Genomic DNA, 19,412 nt, shown 5'->3' with positions numbered 1-19,412 from the left:
TCTGCCCCCTTGTTCTTTCAACCACTTTCTTGCCCACTCTAGTAGATGCAGGCACCCCCGCCTTGCTTGCTTCACTTTCCTATAGAGTAGAGACCTTTGTAAGTACATAAAATAACCTGGAAGAGAAATCTTTTGGGGGACACTTGAGTTTGTACATACCGTCATTGCAGGCTTCTGTGGTTCTTTGGGCCCCCTTAGTTTGTTATACGTCATGTACATTTCTTTCTCCTCTTGTGGGTGCTCCCCTTCAAGGTAATCCAAGAATAGTGAGCACTTCTTTTACACTTCCTTTGGCCACTTTTGATCCAACTGGAACTCCTCATACATTGATGCATCCAGATCATGTATTGTGGCCCAATCCTCGCTCTCGCCCGGCAAATGGTTCATGGCCCGGTTCACCACTTCTATAGACAAAAAACTAGCACATCCAAAAGGACGAGCCTGCCAGGTTAGTCTCTCCATTATGAAACAAAAATACATCTCACAAAAAAACGTGTGTCATGAAAGCATACCAATACACATGCCTCCAGCTTGCAAGCTTTGCGCCTTCCTGGGCTATCAAGGCAGTGCCGAGCTTGAAATTTTTGTGGACATGCATGAAGAGGCACTCCTTGTGTTTGCGCTTGGTTTCTTGCGTGTGTCTGAAGAACTTATTCTTGTCGCACTCAATTGAGTAGAAATTTCTCTAGCGCCATAAAATGTGGAGTCCAGCTTCATGCATTTTGGACCACATTGTCTCCCGTCTCAGCCAGGTCCTAAAAACCACACTTCCATCTGCAAAAAGGCACCCAAAACAAGTGTTCATCAATTGAGCAATGACAACACGATTCAAAAGAAAAGCAGCCTATTCATCATGGGTTTAGGCTGTGATGAAGCATATGCTCATGAATGCCCATCATGACATGCATCTCCTTGTCGTCGCTTGCCAGAGCTTCCATAGAACTTACTTTATCATCCTCAGTCAACCTCGACATTGCGAGGCTATACAACCTCTCCTCATTGATCGCCCCTAGGGGCTTCATCCCCTAGTCCAGAGTGGTGACAGTCCTGCAAACCGAAAGTGGTTTTAATAAACAATCACTTGGTACACAAGATTGTCATCTAATCGTTGTCATTCTACATGTAATCCCCACAATTTACTTACTTGTACCATCTTGCTCCTAGTGTAGGGTTAGCCAACTTCAGGAGTCGATGCGTATGCTTCAAGAGCTTGTTTTTCACACTATAGTATGCTTCACTCCATTTTTTTCAAAAGTTAGCATCCAACAACTCGCTACGGCTGTGCATGATTGGATGCAAGTGTTTGTCATACGTGTCTTGCTCATGCATTCGTTGCTTTGTCATCAAACGTATTACAAAAACTAGAGAAGGAAAGGGAAAAGTGTCCCATTATTTATCCTTACCTTCCACATCACCTGTGCGATGACTGGAAGAGGGTTTTTGTACCAATGCACTTTCATAGCTGCCTTCTTCCTGTGGGCGTCCAGCCACTGTTTCTACTCAGTTGACAATCTTCGGTGGGTTGCCACATCTGATACAGCACCCAATATTTTGGTCTCACAAATGAGGTCCGCAAAAGTGGTGGTGACAACCCCCTTCTATGCTAGCCTAGAGTCGAAAGCAACATATTAAACGATCCTTTAGCGAGGGCGAGGCAGCTAAAGATGCAGTGTGTTTATCAAGAATCATCAAACTCACGTGTTCATCCTAGATAACACAAACAACAACTCTCCTTCATCTTCCGAGGGCACCTCAACTAAACGACATTGGATGCATATATGTTGATGCTCATCATTAGGAAAGGCTGGCACTCAAAAGAAAAAAAAAATCATGATTTGAAAACAAATGAAACGTGGCTACTAATGTTGAATCACTCAAATCAATGGACTACAATATTTACATGTCCTTATCTCGGTCATCCACCTTGTGTGGTGATGGTTCCCATCCCAAATATAAAATAAGGAATTTGACAAGAATGCCCACTCTGTGTTCCTAATTTCTCCCTCAAATTCTTCGTGCTTCCAGAGCCAATACGTATTCCACTCCCTTTTCACATCCTCGTCCACGTCTCTCTTTTGCATCTTTGGTGTGGTAATGGACATGATGAAGACACCCAAACCCGGCAAGTACCCACTTGAGAAGAATGTTTCATACATCTCTTGGGTGCGGGATGTGATCTGGCGGATAGTGGGCATTGGGAGCAATCGACACAAGGGGATCTGGGGCATAGGGATTTTTTTTCCACCTACAAAGGAAATTTTTTATTTAGCCCAAACATTCGTTCTCACTCCATGCCTTGAGATTATAGACCTTCAAAAGACCGAACTACTCACATTGAATGATTGTAGCTGGTCCTTGATGCACTGCTGCACCATTGTCTTGTCACAGGAGTCGCTCAATGCCATCTCTCCAAGGAAACACTCCTCATCATCATCCTCGGACTCCTCTCTGGCCACTCGCTTTGGTGCACATCGACCTCTACTTTTTGCCGTGTTGCCCCCGAGAAGATGGTGTGCTCGCACTTTTGCTACACTCGCTAGAGGAACTATCCTTGTTTTCCTCCTCCTCCTATTCTTTAATTGAACTCTCTCGCATCACAAGTTTCCTCTTTACTTTGGAATCCCACTTGGAAGCACCGACAATAGCCCCAACGGATGTCACCAACACTCCATGGAGTTCTGAGGACAGGCCTTCCATCGATGATGCACCGATAAGAGTCTGCACATCTAAGGGATCGAGCCGAATTGTCCTTCTTTGTCTACCTCCCCCTTGCATTGAAGTAGCACCCTTGGGGACCACACAGTCTTTCTCTTGTAGAAGTTGCCCCCCCCCCTGTCAGAGGCATGTCCTCATCATCAGGCTGGGCTATATCATCAAGTCTCTATTCACATAAATTAGTAAAATGGGTTCATGAAAATCCAACAAAGCCCACTTTAAGATGATGCAATGGAAGGACATGATAGAAGAGCTCACCACTTGTTTAACAGGCCACAAAAGTAACGCATTCTCTTTGAGGTCCACTTCAGCCCCATCCTTGTTGATTCCTTTTAGTGGGGCCTTATCATACATGCACGAAATGATGACACCGACGTTGCCGAATCGAATGCCTTTCGACTCATGTGTCTGACAGATGCACGCCTGAGCCACGGGATCGTATTTGTCATCATACAAGATGACGATGTCATAACACTTGAATATGGGTGATGCCATTCTTGCTAGGATGTGGATTGAGGATATGGTACAAAGTTAGGGTTTGCAAGACCTACATTCATGGCACAAAAACCCTCATTACAAGACAAAAAAGAGAAAGATAGGGGGGAAAAGAAAGAGGCCTTTTTGAGGCACGGAGAGAGAGAGAGAGAGAGAGAGAGAGGGGGGGGGGGGGAGGGTACCTTGATAGCTCACTCACAAAGTGAGTATCATGAAGGGGGGGGGGGTAGCTTTTCCCAAAAGCATGTTTTTTTTATTTTTTGAAAAGCTTGTTTTCTATTTTAAAATTTCACTTTTTAAAATAATTTTTAAAACAATCTCCAAAGAAAGCGTGAAGTTGGCACACAGAGGAGGGTGCCAACTTCACCCTTTTTTTGGAGATTTTTTTTGCTTTTTTAAAAAGCTAAACTTTTTTAAAATTTTTATAATTTTTAAATAAAAATAACAAAAAAAGGGCAAAGTTGGTGCCCACAGGCACCAACTTTGCCCTTTTTTGTTATTTTCATTAAAAATAAATTGAAAAAGTCAAAAAAGGAAAAAATTTGCACAATTGTTTACCCCCTAACAAAGATGGCCCTTTTTGAGGGCCTTCCACTCCCAATTTGGTAGACATCACTTTCATGAAATTCGTGCATAGATCTAGTTATGCTATTGATTTTCCTTCAAAAAGTTTGGAAATCGGAATTGGTACGCAAAAGTTATGGATGTTTTACTATTTAGCAAAAATTCTATATAATTTTTACTAGTTTTCATGTTTTTCTCCAAGCTTACTTGCCTTTCACACGATCACCTACACTTTCTAATTGTTCCATAATTGTGATTGCTATGCCAAGAGCTACGATGCTCATTTTTTGGGGGTTTTTAAAAGCTTTTTTTGGTTTTGGGGTGGAGGTGGGTGGTATAGTTGCTTTTTTAAATATTTGACGACAAACAAATTTAAAAAAATGGCATCTTCACCCTTACACCTATTCTTGCATTAAATACTCATTGAATGCTATTTGTCAGACATCAACTATATAAAGACCCCCTACCCCACCCCCCCTACCCCCTGCCCCCCCACATCTCTCTCAAGCTCTTGTTCTCTCTCAACTCCTCCTCCATACCCTAGCTCTCTCTCTCTCTCTCTCTCTCTCTCTCTCTCTCTCTCTTTCCTAGCAAACTTCGTCACAGTAGGTGTGTGGGGGAACTAGAGTATACAAACCCCCTTTAATCTGACAGGTCAATTAATGGATTGTCAAATTGCACTGCATGGATAGGTCGGTCCATAGCACACCCATTGCCAAGAAATTGAGTTAGAGAATGTTGACTATGTCTCTTTGATTGCATGTTATAATCTTCTCTCATCTGGTGTAGGAAAAATGAACAACAACATTCCTGTTGGAATGTCTGCTACTGGCTTGGGAACCTTGGCCTGTTTCTTTTGCAAAAGGTCCCCCATTCTTTTGAAGCAATGGGAATGTGTGGCGTACTAGGGCCCGAAATGATGAGACTCTTTTTCCACATGGGCATGCATAATCACGAGGTGCAAGAAGGTATTCGTAGAGCCCACATAAAAGACCTTAGGTGCACGGTCGAAGAGATGGTGAAGGACTTTAGTGTAGCAGGTCCCAAACACCTACAAATGGTAGTCGTAAAAAAAAAGTCTCAAGTGCCCTCATCCGTGACTCGGGCATCTCCCTTACGAATAATCAGTTGATGGCAATGCTCGAGGAGTTGGAGCCTCTTGTCCAAAGGCACAGGTAAACCATACAGGGCCAACCCAATGGCAACTACATGCAAATGTGTTTTCTTTGCATTCTTAGAAGCAACATAATGTGTAGTCGAGAATGGACAACCTAGCTCACGTTCAAGGATATGGTACATGGTGCTCATGCTGAAAGTGATGAAGGCATGGAGTCCAGGCTCTTGAAGCTGAAGCAAAGATGTGCTTACAGTATTTTCCATGGGAGCCTCTTCCTTGGTCAAGTGGTCAATGATGAAAGCAGATGCTTTATCTTCAAGATGTCGACAACATGGCCTACTTCATGGGTGGATCTAGTGAACCGCATGCGCGGCACTGGTGGTGGAGATCTATAAAATAGCTGGATATATTTTGACCATGTAGGGTGTGTATGTGGGTGGACAACAATGGCTACCACATATATGATCTAAGATAAGGCAAATGCTAGTATTCCTACATTCCCTCCAGCACCAAAAGGATGATGCTTATGCCTAACTTTAGTTGTTTGATGCAGCGTCCATGAGTTGATGACTACTACCATGTGCAAGATGAAAGAGGAGGACACTGAGGCTCAGATCATTTTTTGGTCAAAGCTAAATGATATCATAGAGAAGTGTGGGCACCCCACTGCAGACTTTAAAGACTTCGCGGCAGATGAGGCTAGCGCGAACTGGAGGGTAGTATGAACAGTCTTCAATAATGGACCAGAAAATGTGATGCATGGCCGGGAAAGGTGCTACCTTTTCCATTGGGAGCAAAGCCTACAGATCCACGCCTCCCAATACATGCATAAGAGCTTCCAAGACGAGCACAAACACCTGTGCTGATTGTGGAGGTGTGCATCGATAGAGGAGGATGCAACCACACAGCAAAGGTATGCTCGGGCTTGGTGGGCCACAAGGAAGGTTTCTAATTCAAACATCCCTGTGATGGATTTTTGGCTAAGCTAGTGGCATGTTTGATATCACCACTTAGTCTTGCACAAATTTAATATTGCATTTGAAATTTCCTTGGAAAAGAATTATCCTCTGATGCCCCCTCCTCTCCAACTCACCTTAGCCTCCCTCTTCCGAACCATCTCTTTCTCTCCCAGCCTCCATGATACCCTCTTCCGAAATCAACACACCCCTCTCCCTCTTCCCCCTCGTGTGACCTCCTTCTCTTTCAACACGAGCTCCTATCTAGAATCTAGCTATCCTTGCAGGCCTTATGCATAGCTTTGAAAAGCCAAGAGCCGCTCTTTCAGTATCCTCAAGAGCATCTTATCTATAGCTATGTTTCTAATGCTTTCTCCCCAATGAACTATGTATCGAATGTTTTTTCTTGCAGACCAATGTATCTACGACTTGGTTTCTCCACAACAAGGCTGCTACGTCAAGGATATCTTGTTTTGGGGATATGATCTACGTAAGCATCTTCTAACGCTAGCTCCTTTGCCTGATGTAAATTCTAGATCTCATATCAGAAATTTCTCCCTTTTGTTGAGTGTAAGCTACGTGAATCATCATGCAAAGCAAGTTCTGTAGAGCTAGAGCAACGCAGGGGGACAGAAACTTGTAGCCATGCCCTGCTTCTCAAACGAAAAGGCCTTTCTCTCCTTCGCAGCTCCAGCACTTGCAACAATGCCCTGCTTGTCAAACGGAAAGGCCTCTCTCCCCTTCGCAGCTCCAGCACTTGCTTTGGAGGCAGAGGTTGTGTTAAGCGTAACGCTTGTACGTGCTTGCATCCGTCTGCAGAGGGATTACAACGCTCTCAACAAGAAGAGGTGCAAAACTTAGAAGGTGTGAGCACCCACTCAGCTGCATCTACATCTTCACTACTGTTGCTGCTACTTGGAATTCGTGGGTCGTTGACAGAGAAGACCCTATGCATTTGGGATACCTTTGAGAATTTTGACATGAAGAGTGAACTCTTTGGATGTGCCAGCCAAAACACGGAATGTGGTGTACTATTTAGGCTCCAAGGTGCCCAGTACTATGATTTGAGCCATGAAGAGTTGTCACGGGGATCTTCTACACAAGCAACACGTACTGGTCTTTGAAGAAAGGCAGAACATGCAATTGCATAGAAATGCAATCGTGTATAATTTAACTTGCTTTCCTTTCTTGCCGCTACTTCAGCTTTATTATTGTTTTGTTATGGTCCAAAACTAATTCCCTAGCACTCTTCCGGTGATGGACCTGGCACTGTGTCCATGATGGACCTGGCAAAAGAGTATGGTGATTGTTTAGGATCTAGCCTAAGTCATCAAAAAATGCAGAGTCTAGAGAAGTTAATCAAGAAGAGGAAATGAGGTGAAAAGGGGGTTCTCTTAGATTTTCAAATCTTTGAGAAGATGATGGTAGTGGGTCTTGAGAATTGCATATTCTAGTGCATGCGACAAAGGCAAATGTTTTTGGTTTATTTTCCAGCTTGGAAGGGGGAAGAATTGTGGAAAATGTCCTCCCTTGCATTTTCAAAGAGTGGGGAAGATTCAAAGCATCATGAGAGGAATTGCCACTTACAACACTTTTGCTCTCTTATTTAATTCCTCTTTTTTATTGCCTATTGTCACTTGGTTGTTTAGCACTGGTGGGCTTTGCTTCATTCTCTACTTATACTTTCTTTCATGCTCTTTGTTTCATTCATTGTTTCTCTTTCATTTTTGTACTGCTTGCCTTGGATGCTCATCTTGTTGCTTGGGTCTAGCATTGAAATATTATTGGCATTGGGCTATTGTAAGATTTGGGTTATGGTCTTTAACATCTAGCTTTATGTTGTTATATGCTAATATAACTTTCCACAACCACAAATGGCAAGTAATCCAAGTGGTATCATGAGAATGGAATTTATGAATCTATTGAAAGAGAACTTGCTTTCTATTAACAAGATTTCTCTCGATTGATATTTGTTGTATTTGTGCAAGCCATTGAGGAGAGACTTTCTATCAGCTTGTTGATTGGGAGGTGATTGTTTAGCAGCCCAGAATCAAAAGTATAATCGAGGTGAATATATGATACCTTTGCTTTCTTTTCTCAACCTCCCACAATGTTTCACGTTAAATTATTGTTATCAATCAATTAATAATGTTTCTTTTTTGTTTTTTCCTTTGGTTACTACACTTGATGTAGTCTCATTTTTTAACTATTGAATCGCAACGTCGTGTCGTATTTGACCTTTGGCATTATACGTCAATGGCTTGGTTTGTCATATAATATTGAGTCATTTTTTGGGCCATGCATTTGTATGGTGCTTCTCTCTCTACATTGGATCATACTATTTGATTATAGATGCGGTTAGATAAGTAAGTTCGCATTTTGACACTTTGTTGTTTATTCGACTTTAGATGTTGTCCTTGGGTAAATAACTTTTAAAATAATTATGCTTCAACACGGTCATTTATTTGGCCTTTAGTGTTGTCGTATCTTAATTAATGAAATAATTATTGAGATTTCGACACATGGTCATTTATTTGGCTTTTGGTGTCGTTGTAGGTTGTTATAAAATATGGTAGTCTAGGCTTTGACACTTGGTTGCTTAGTCAACTTTGGGTGTCATGCTTTGCATTGTTAAATGTGATCATTGAGGCTTCGACATTTACTTGTTATTAGACATTATCTATCATTGTAGCTTGCATATAAAATGGTTGTATGTGTTCTCTAGCTCAAATTTCTTATCTAGTATAATTAGAATATAGGCGTTGTGGTTGGTATATTTTAATCACACACAAATGTTAATAGATTGATTGCACAAAGATGTAAAACATGATGCTTTGAATTGGCCGTAGAAACTTTCTCATTACACATATTATGAGACCACTCACACACACACACACACACACACACATAAAAGATACATTGTAGTCCTATTGAATATGAAAAAAGATACATTTATTGTTTTGCATTGAGTTGGATTTGGCTTGATGGATTTACTTTTTTTAATTATCATTTTGTATGACCGTGAATCACACAATTGGATGATTTACAATGGTTTGAGTACCTTTGTGGATGGTTTACAATAGTTTGGATACTTTTGTGGTTTCCATGACCACTTAGCCTTAAACTCTTATATTGTTTTGTCCCTCCCCAAAAACCCATTCTTGGTATGGATTTTATGTTATAGAAAGGTTCAGGGATGATTTTTTCGTGTTAGTTTCGTTAATAAGTGAAAGTTTTATATGGCTTGTGAAAGTTTATATGCTTTTATAAAAATAAAAGCTCAGTATATTCACCATAATTTGAAACTAAATTTTAAAAAAGAGCCAGGTTTAGCCTTTAATATTATAAAATTAGAAATAAAGTCCATGAAAATTCGCCAAAGTTTTGCCCATAAGTGCTTTGGAAAGTGATTGTATGCAACATCCCATTGATTCAACTTTGAATGAATGTGTGTCTGTAATGAAAAATCAATGTGGAAGACCAAGAAAACTAATGAACCTTGGTCGAGGAAGACCAAGGAAGGTTCAACAAGTTATTGCAGATTCGTACAAATCGAAGTGGAGGCTAGTGCTCTTAGGGGAAGTTCCATCGTCGCTTGCTCCTATTCTCATTGCCGTGTGGGAGTTCAGGAATAGTCTTGCATTTGGAATGTTTGGTTGCAATTTTGAAGCAAGTCAAAGGGATCCTAAAGGATCTGGGATAGGTGTTAACTTTGAAAGATCTAGTGGTTAGCAGGAACCTCATTCTAGTTAGCTCATGGCTAAAGCTCTAGCCTGGCTAGCATGTGATGCCCTTTCTTTAGAAGGGCTTGTGGCCTATTTTTCTCATTTAGTTTTGTAACTGGTCTTTTCTTTTTGGGCTTGACCAACCCCCTTATACAATACTGCCTTTTCAGTGGGGGGGAAAATGAAAATTTGACTCTTGTGATGTATACTTGAAATGGTGAGATTTACACCATAGGTTAATAAATCTTTTGCGACAATTTAAGATTGGGAAGGGAAAGGGGGGAAATTTATATTCGGGGAAAAAAAGGATTCCAAATGGCTATTTCCCCCAAATCTCAACGTTTCTCACCCATCTAGCAATTTCTTGAGCAGTACTCAGTACTCGTAGCCCGACTTCTGATCACTCATCCATCTAACCTAGGTGAAAGGTCTTCGTTAGATGCTGCCGTGCCCATCGATCTCCCTTACCTCAAGATGTCTATTGCTACCATGCCCTGAAATTAAAGCTTACGTTTGAGCATCAGACAATCAACGGACTACTAAAGAATCGACGGACCTGCAACACGAGTTTCAAGCTAACATTCGGGACAAATGAATTGTGACTATGCTAGCAAGTTCCTCAAAGGGAAAAGCAACGTGTGTTTCTGGCATATTGCAATTCACAAGGAGGATTAATGGATTTGTTAATCAGCCAGGCCTTGGTGCATGGCTGTCTGTTGTATCAGGTTTGTGGTAGTGTGCGTCCGTGCTTTCTCTTATGCTAAATGTTTGAATTCGTAGAAAAATGGTCTACATTCATCTTGAAGTTCCTTAAGGTAGATGTTTGGAGCAATGATTATACATCTTGACAAGGGACTCGTCAGATGTGATCACAGTCTTTGAGAATGCTGCCTATGTGTAGGGTACTGTGTGTATTCAAGAATGCTATACAACATGTAGCATCCCAATCAAGGGAAAGCCTTAGGGAGAATCTTCAAGAAGTTCCAAATTTGAGTGCGGAGCGAACTCAGATGGAAGTTCTAATGGCATCTTGTTGTAATCCGTCCAAGTCACTCTATGGACACATCAATGCAAAATAGATTTGGCCTTCTGTCTGAGTCCTTAATTCAAGAAAAATGAGGCACAATAGAAGAACAATGCAAGTGGCAGCCACTTCGAAAGTATCAGATGTTCAGACTATTCCTCTCGATGCTGGAAAAATATGCGAAATAATGCAAGTCTCTAATCCTTGAGTACTTTTTTGTTGCCTGATACTTTACAGAGGGCTTCGTCAATGGTAGACACATTGAGGTATGCACTGTACAAGTTAAGGCAATCAGTAAGTAGCATGTGCAACTCAGATTCAAGCAAATTCGCTCGAATTGCAGAGTGAAATTTGGAAACGTAAGATTCCCAAGCACTCCACCAATTATTTTGGTGCGAGGAGGGATTTCAAGGGAATCTAAGGCTCTTAGAATTGGCCATTTATGGCTGCTACAGTCGCAAAAAGCTCTGAAGAAGAATTTGAAAGCCAATGTTGGTGTGCATCCTGTGTCTCTTTGCGCTATCTTTCTCTGCTCAATGAAGAGGATTCCGTGATGCAGATTTCTGCCACTGAATCTTTTTTCAAGACTTCATCATTATCGGTCGGATTGCCCCAACTTGATAGAGCCTCGAAAGCTCACTTTCCAGCAATTGCACTACAATGGGGTCCTAACCTCGCGACAGGGACCGACTTCAAACGCATATCGCATCCGTTTGTTGCAGAGTTCAAATCGTCGGCAGTAAGAAGAGAGGAGCTTGCTGGGGAGGGGGCTGAGTATTGTAGGATTGTTGCAGCTCTCTCTCTCTCTCTCTCTCTCTCTCTCTCTCTCTCTCTCTCTGTGTGCTATCTCGGGCAGGATGGTTGCATTGAGCGCATTCTCTGTCTCTCTCTCTCAAAATATTTGAATTATTTTGTTGAAGATGAAGCACATGTATCGCTATCAAAATCTCGCTATCAGAATCACTAGTCTCGGGCCAAATCTATTTTGCATTGATCATCAGGTGTATTCAAGGCTTCCAAAGCACTTAACCATTGCCCTTCAACAAACCCACCTCCATATTTGAAAGCAGGAACGGTTCCCCAACAATCGAGGCTCAAATTTGTAAGGTATTACAAATCAATATTTTTCCTTTCGTGACTAGAATTAGTAGCGCCGAGATGGTCCTTGATTAATTCATTGTAATCAATCCATTGTCTATGAGCCACGAATTAATTGTAGCCATGCAAATCGAGAGACATTTTTGCTGCAAATCGCTTTCAAATCTAATTTACAGCTCCCTACTAATTGAATCGACGACCTTTTTTATAAGGCATGCCTTGTAGATGTGCACCTCGCGAAGATAATTCCAAAGTTAATGGCTTAGATCAATAGTGCAAGGATGGGCGAAGAGGGGAAGAAATCCATCTAAGCTGTTTGACAAGGCAGATGTCATATGAGAAGATGGCAATGCATGGTACTCAGCGATGGTATCTTTCTTTCTTGCAAATGTTTGCAATTTGGAGGTATGTTGGTTCACAAATTGTAGGAAATGAAAACCTTGGAATAGATTTCATAAAAGGTGGTTTAGTACCTTTACTCTAAAGGCTTCTAAAACCTTAGAATTGTTCGTGTTATTTCCATCCAAAACAGTTAATGCTCATTCTTTTTTTCTCGTGTTGGTCCGCCCTACTCTTTATATTAATCATAAGAACTTATTGGAGTTTCTTCTAACTTTTAGTGAAGAGATCCTTTTTATTTTTTATAGAGTAAGAGATATGTAGAAGCATATTCTTTATTCTAAGATACACTGGGAGGTAAAGGAACTCTTATTTCCTAACATAGGTAATACTTTTAGCATGGCTTTTGGTCATTGGACTCTCTCTCTTTCTCTCTCTCTCTCTCTCTCTCTCTCTTCTCATGCTAGCATTCACAAGCATTCTTGCTCTCTTGTTTATTTTTACATCTTTGTCTATTTTTTTAAATTTATTTTAAATACTTGCGACAATTGTGAAAAAAATTTAGTATGATTTGAAAATTATAAGAGATGTACTTTCTTGGTTATTGGAGAAACAAAAAGTTGTAAAGAAGATTGGACAAGGATTCTAGGAGTTGAAGAGAATATCTTGTTTTTGTTTTGAGTTACCTTTGGAATATAAACATTTTTTTCTCTCTTGTTTCTTGTTGGAGTTCTTTGCATATGGTGAAATTTTATTTTATTTTTAAAAGAATTGCATAAATATAATGAAATTGTATTCATTATGTTAATATGCATAGTGAAATTGTATTTTAAAAATGGTGATTTTAGTACACAGTGAATCTTATCTGTATAGTGAAATTGTATTTAAAAAATGGTGATTTCAGTACATAGTGAATCTTATTTGCTATATTGGCTAAATATCTATATGGTGGAAGCTTTCTCTTGGAATCCTAGGAGCTAATATGAGATCCCTAGCTTTGCTTGGATGCATATCTATGGTCCTATCCTCGTTTTCTTTCTTATTATGCATGTTCCTATTAGAAAAGTTTAATGACATTGTTAATAAGATTAGGTAAAGTAGCTACCCATTTCCACAAGCCCAAACACCTACAAGAGTTGCTAATAATGGCACGCCATCATGGGGTCTTATAGGATCTATTTTCCTTCTTCATCTTATTAGCTCTCTTTTGCAGTTATGGTGTCAACTTCTTATCATAGATTTTTCCTTTGACTTGGTTGGAGCACCCTTGATAATTTGGACTCCTATAAATTAAGACTTTTAGTATTTAAATTCTTTTACTTTTCTAGGATATAAAGAAAAGAAAAGAAGGCCAATGGAATAAAATTCCCAAAAATCTTACACTTAAGAAATGTCCTAATTTTTTTAGTGACTATAGCTTCCTAGCAGATTCTCTTTTTCTAGATTGATAAGTATATGCAAGTGGGACAAGTTTGATATGTTAAGAGAGGAATTTCTCTCTTAAAAACTCTTACTAAAATTTCTTACTTGGGAATCGTACACTTGCACTTAAGCAAAAAGAAAGAAAACTTCAGTTCCTTTTGGGCAGTTATGGGGAATCTCTCTCTCTCTCTCTCTCTCTCTCTCTCTCTCACACACACACACACACACACACACACACACACACGCACGCACGCACGCATGCGCACACACACACACACATGGATAAATATTGCCTTAGTTATTCTCTTTATTTAGATAAATATTGAATTACAGTAATCCATGGTTGTAAATGGTTAAAATTTTTTGTAGAAAGTATATTTAGTACTATATAAATAAAAATACACACACGTGTGCAGGCACACGTGCACTCACATACACACACATAGAACCAAGATGTGCAAAAGCTATTTTATGTATCTTTATATTAATATATAAATATATAATTTTATATATCTCTATTTATATATTTATATATATATATGATTTTATTGCATTATATGGTTATAAATTTATATGTATAAAGGTACAATTATTTATGTATTTGTTTAATTTGATCATTTGATTATATAAAGTCACGTTTTTCTTAAAATTGATCATATGACTATTCAGTTTCGACATAGTGTTGTATTTGGCCTTTCGGCACAATACATTCGCTTGATTTGTCGTGTACTATTTGAGTTGTCTTTTGGGCCATGAATTTGTATAGTGCTTATCTCTTTGCACTAGGTCGTACCACTCGACTGTAGGGGCAGTTTGATAAGTAAGTCTACATTTTGACACTTGGTCGTAATACTTGACCTTTGATGTCGCTATAAAGACTCCTTCCTTTGTTGTTGAAACTAGCTCAACACTTGATCGTACAATTCGGTTGCATGTGTTGTTCACCAATCTTAGAAGGGTAATATGATTCAACATTTGGTCATTTATTCAACTTGTGGTATTGTCTTCTTAAATACATATTCTGTAAAACAACTAGTCTTCGATACTTGGTCAGTCATTTGGCTTTTGGTGTCGTTGTACCTTACATCATAGAATAATTATTTAGCCTTTAATATGTGGTTGTTTATTTGGCTTACGGTGTCGTCATAGCTTGTCACAAAATACAAATTTCAACACTTGGTCGTTTATTCAGCTTTAGGTGTTGTATTATATCGTTGTTAATTGTTATTATCCAGGTTTTGACACTTGGTCATTTATTCGACTTTCGGTGTCATTGTAGCTTGGATATGAAATGGTTGCATATGTTGTTTACTTAAAAATGCTTTTTAGTATGATTTAGATGTATGAGTTGTAATTTCACTGCATTGAACTAAAGTTGAAATAAATTTGAAAACTAAGTGCTATAGAGATAGACTTTCTCATAACCATTCATATGAGATTAAAATGTGTCACATGGTAGTAGTGAAGATAGATCTCTATCCCTTTTCTTAATCCCCACCGAGTGCTTGGCCAAGGGATTAGTTCCTGGTCCCTACGTCCACAAGGCGATGGGACTAGATGGGATTACTTCTAAGGTCAAGTTCCTAGCCTCTAGAGAGATAGACTTTTCCATAACCATCCACATGAGGTTCAAATATGCCACATCGTAGTAGTGATGATAGATCTCTATCCCTTCTCTTAAGCCCCACCCAGTGCTTGGCCAAGGGATTGGTTCTTGGCCCCTATGCCCACTACGCCCACAAGGCAATGGGACTAGATGGGACCACTTCTAAGGTCAAGTTCTTGGACTCTTTTGAGGAGAGAGGTAACTGCCTTTTTTATTTCTACATAAGAAGCATGTCTATTTGATTTAAACTCTATGCATTCACATAGTCACAATCCCCCCCTCATATGCATTATGTTGAAATAAAGTTGAAAATTAAGTTGAGTTATATTTAAAGTCCACTCTATGCATTCACATAGTCACAACTCCTTTCATATGCATTGCATTGAAATAAAGCTAACAACTAAATGCTAAGTCCATTTTTTTCTACATACATTTTATATCATGTACTATTTGTTGTATTCCATAAGTTTTATTTACACATTGTATCATGTTCTATACATTGTATCATGTGCTAATGCTATCAACACACGGATTTTGTATATGCAAAAATTATTTTTGATTTTAAAATTCTACACAGTTTATTCTTCGAGATGGAAGGTTCTATTGGCTCTAAGCATAAACATTCATTAACATTGAAACAATGCAACCAAGTCAACCAAGTACTTCAAGAGCAAATGCTAGAGCAAATAATAGCTTGCACGAGAGACAGATGGAGATCATAATAGAGAGCATTGACAATTTGAGTGATTTTAAGACCAAGGTTATACAAGACACGAAGGGGATGCTAGAATAATATGCTCAGACCCATGAGGTTGCTAGCATTGTCAAATTGGGATTCTGATGCATTGCTTTAGGTTGAATCCCAAATTGGTAATGTCCACACACGGTTCAAGCAAACATGTTCTACAAGACAAGGATTTGTCAATGATGTCAGTGCATTGCAAATAGAAACATGGGCTGCATTGTGGGCTGTACATAAAAGGTCCTACAATCTGATAAGAAGAACCCTTAGAATTGAGAATTGGGAGAAGAAGTCAACCTTAAAGTTTGGCATGGCAGAGGAGTGAGGTGAGCAAGGTGAGGAAGTGGGCATAGTGGTCTTGAAAGAAAAGGTGCTTGGAGGTGAAATACAAAAGCTACAACAACGAGCTAGTCACATAAGAAATTGTGACATACACGACATATCAAGAGATCTTTCTAGGTGAAAGGATTGGATAAGGAACATATGGAAGTGTCTATTGAGTCCATCTCAAAGAATCTCCTAGTTTCTTACAACATGTGGTATGCTTGCAATCAATACATGGGTACTACTGGTGCTCATAAATGAGAAGCAGGGGCAATGGATGCAATCAAAGGCTTTAGAGATGTGGTGTAGAGAATTAACTTCTTTTGTGCCAATGTGCACCATTTAATCCATGCTCTTCTAGCTAGAGTAGCACGCTTGCATAAGGCCCAATAATTCCATACAGACTTGCATCTTGGCAACATCTTGCTTGATTTTACTCCAAATGGTGTATGTTGAGTTGGAATCATTACTTGGGGAATGGCACAAGACAATTCTGAGGATTGTAGAAAGACCTTCAAAAGGATGAAGCTTTATTCGTAATCTTTCCTTTTTGGATAAGTCATGCACCAGCAAAGCAATTCAATGGAAAATGTGCAAATGCAAGGTTCTATGGTTTGGCTTTGGAATGAGCTCTCCCATAGCACACTCCTACAAGATAACATTTCTGAGTACTTCAAGCCTGCAAATTTATGTCAAACATTTATTCTTGGCTCAGTTGAGGATGAAAGATGTTTCATTACTCTAGGTTACTTGAAGAATAAGCTTCGCAATAAGCTGGGTGAGAACTTAGATCTTAGCTTGAGACTGTACTCTTATTCGTATGATGTTAGTAGCTTTCCATATAACAAAGCATTAGCACTATGGAAGTCAAGTTGTAAAAGGAAAGGCTATAATTAGCTTTTTGGACTATTCGAACTCGACTTTGAGAACTTTCTTTACAATGTATTTAAAGATATTCATCACCCTTGAAGAATTCATGCTTTGTATACTTTATAAATACTAGTTATTCTTGTCTTGTTGGATTTTAAAGAGAAAAAAGAGGTATATTTTGTTATTATTAGTTTTAAATGTTGGCTATTTCGTGTGACTTTTTTCTTATCCCAATCTCTTGATTTTGTGTTATATTTAACATGATTTGTGATTGTCAAGTCCATTTTTGGAATACCATAAGAGTAGGCCATTCCACTATAGCTTTCACCTTGCTCTCATCCATCATGAGCTTTCCTTGGCTCACTTTGAAACCCAAAAAATGGACAGTTTCTTTTGCAAAATCACACTTGCTCTCCTTCAAGAACAATCGGTTTGCTCTCAACCTGTCAAACACCTCCCTCAACTGCTTGATGTGCTCCTTTAAAGTCTTGGAATAGATGAGGACATCATCTAGATAAACGACTACACACTCATCTAGTAGATCACAAAAAATACCATTCATGAGTGTTGAAAAGGTTGCCGGGGCATTGGTTAACCCAAAAGTCAACACCTTCCAATCATATGAGCCATACTTGGTCCTCATGGTTGTCTTTTCCACATCAGCCTCAAAAATTCTGATTTGATGATACCCGGACCTTAGATCTATCTTCGTGAAGTACCGTGCATGCACTAGAGAATCAAATAACTCTCTCATGTTGGGAATAGGATACCGATTCTTAACAGTAACCTTGTTGAGGGCCCGGTAGTCCACACAAAGACGTAGGTCTCCTTCCTTCTTTTTGATAAAGAGAACGGGAGCTCCGTATGGAGACTTTGAGGGCTGGATAAATCCTGCCTCAAGCAACTCTTGCAACTGAACCTTCAGCTCCTTGTTCTCATCTTGAGACAAACGGTAGGGTGCCTTGGCTGGAGGATCTGAAATGGGGTATATCTCTATCCTATGATCAATCTCCCACTTTGAACGAAGCTCCCTTGGAAGCTTCTCGAGTAGGATATATGCATATTCTGTCAGCAAGACGTGAACCTCATGTGGTGCATGTCTCTTGGCTGAAACAGAGTCCTCCTCATGCTCCTTGATTACCACTAGGTAGGCTTGATTTCCCTTTCTTACTGCTTTCTTTAACTGCATGGCTGAGAGGAGTTGGGGTAAAGGACCTCCCTTTTGCCTTGAAGCTTTCACTACCTCCCAACCTCCATCTTTGCAGAAAACTAGCTGCTTATCATGGCTATTGATGAGTACTTTGTTTGCTCTCAGCCATGTTTGCCCAAACACGAGCTCAAAGTCATCCATCTCCACTACTGAAAACTCTGATCTGTTGGATCAGCCTCCCACTTGAACACTTACCCCTTTGGCCACCTTTGCCACTGCTTGGCCTGGGGTATTTACTGTTTTCATGACTTTACCCTTGCTGATCTCTGATTTCAGTCCAATCTCCTTTGCCTTCTTGGAAGTGATGAAGTTGTGGCTGGCACCACTATCCACCATAGCCCGTACTAGGTGTCCATTTACTGTTGCAGTAATAAATAGTAAATCTGAGGCTACCTTGTCTTCACTCATTGCTCCTAGAAGCTAAAGGGGTGTCATGGTCTGAGTGGGCTGCTCATTTCCTGGATGGTCTGAAGTGACTATCTCATAGGGCAGTCCCTAGCAAAGTGTGCCCCCATGCAAATATAGCAACCGCTTCCTTTTGGGGCTGAAAGACTTGATGAAGCCTTCACCGATCCTACACTGCTCTTGGGCTGAGTAGTGTTCACTTTGCCTTTACCTTTCTGAGCTGTAATAAACTTTGGCTTGGCCTACTCAACTGAAACCTCCCCCATCAGTCGGTATTTCTTCTTGTTCTTGGAGCCAAACGTCTTGAATTTCTTCTTCCTGAATGGAGGGATCCCTTGTCCACTTGGCTTGGTCTTGGCTTGAGCTTGTCTCTCACCACCGTGATTCTTCTCTTGCCAATCGGTAAGGTGGTCAACCACCTCATAAGCTTCAGCCACTGTCTTGACATGCTCCCTCATGAGCTCGTCATGTGCCCAAGGCCTCAGCCTTTTGATGAAGTAGTACAACCGATCAGCCTCACTCATCTCCTTGATCTGTAGCATAAGGGAGGAGTGAGCCTTAATGAACTCCCTCATGGTTCTGGTGTGTTTGAGAATGTCAGAAACTACAGCCTCAGCCTTTATGAGAGCTCCTCCCATGTCGAAATGGTGTAGGTGTTGCGGTTGGTCCTCTCATCCTCCTTGTAAGCTGTTGTTGAACAAATTGTGGCCTTTGTTGCTCATATGAACTCATACCCGGAATGCTTTGGTAGGGAGCTCTAATTGTAGGATTCGTTGACTCTTCCATTCTCGAGAGATCCT

The 19,412-nt window shown here is 40.1% G+C and overlaps 1 pseudogene; it reads right to left on the bottom strand.

Annotated features, from left to right (window-relative positions):
* Positions 1–744: 744 nt before the first annotated feature.
* LOC147890702 (uncharacterized) lies at positions 745–3,210 on the bottom strand (annotated as a pseudogene).
* Positions 3,211–19,412: the final 16,202 nt, after the last annotated feature.

Source organism: Dipteris shenzhenensis, chromosome 18 (genome assembly GCF_047967505.1).
Source record: "Dipteris shenzhenensis isolate YYH24624 ecotype China chromosome 18, Dip_SZ_1.0, whole genome shotgun sequence".
Classification (NCBI taxonomy): Eukaryota; Viridiplantae; Streptophyta; class Polypodiopsida; order Gleicheniales; family Dipteridaceae; genus Dipteris; species Dipteris shenzhenensis.
Note: the sequence above shows the minus strand (reverse complement) of the source record. Positions and strands in the feature narration are given on the sequence as shown.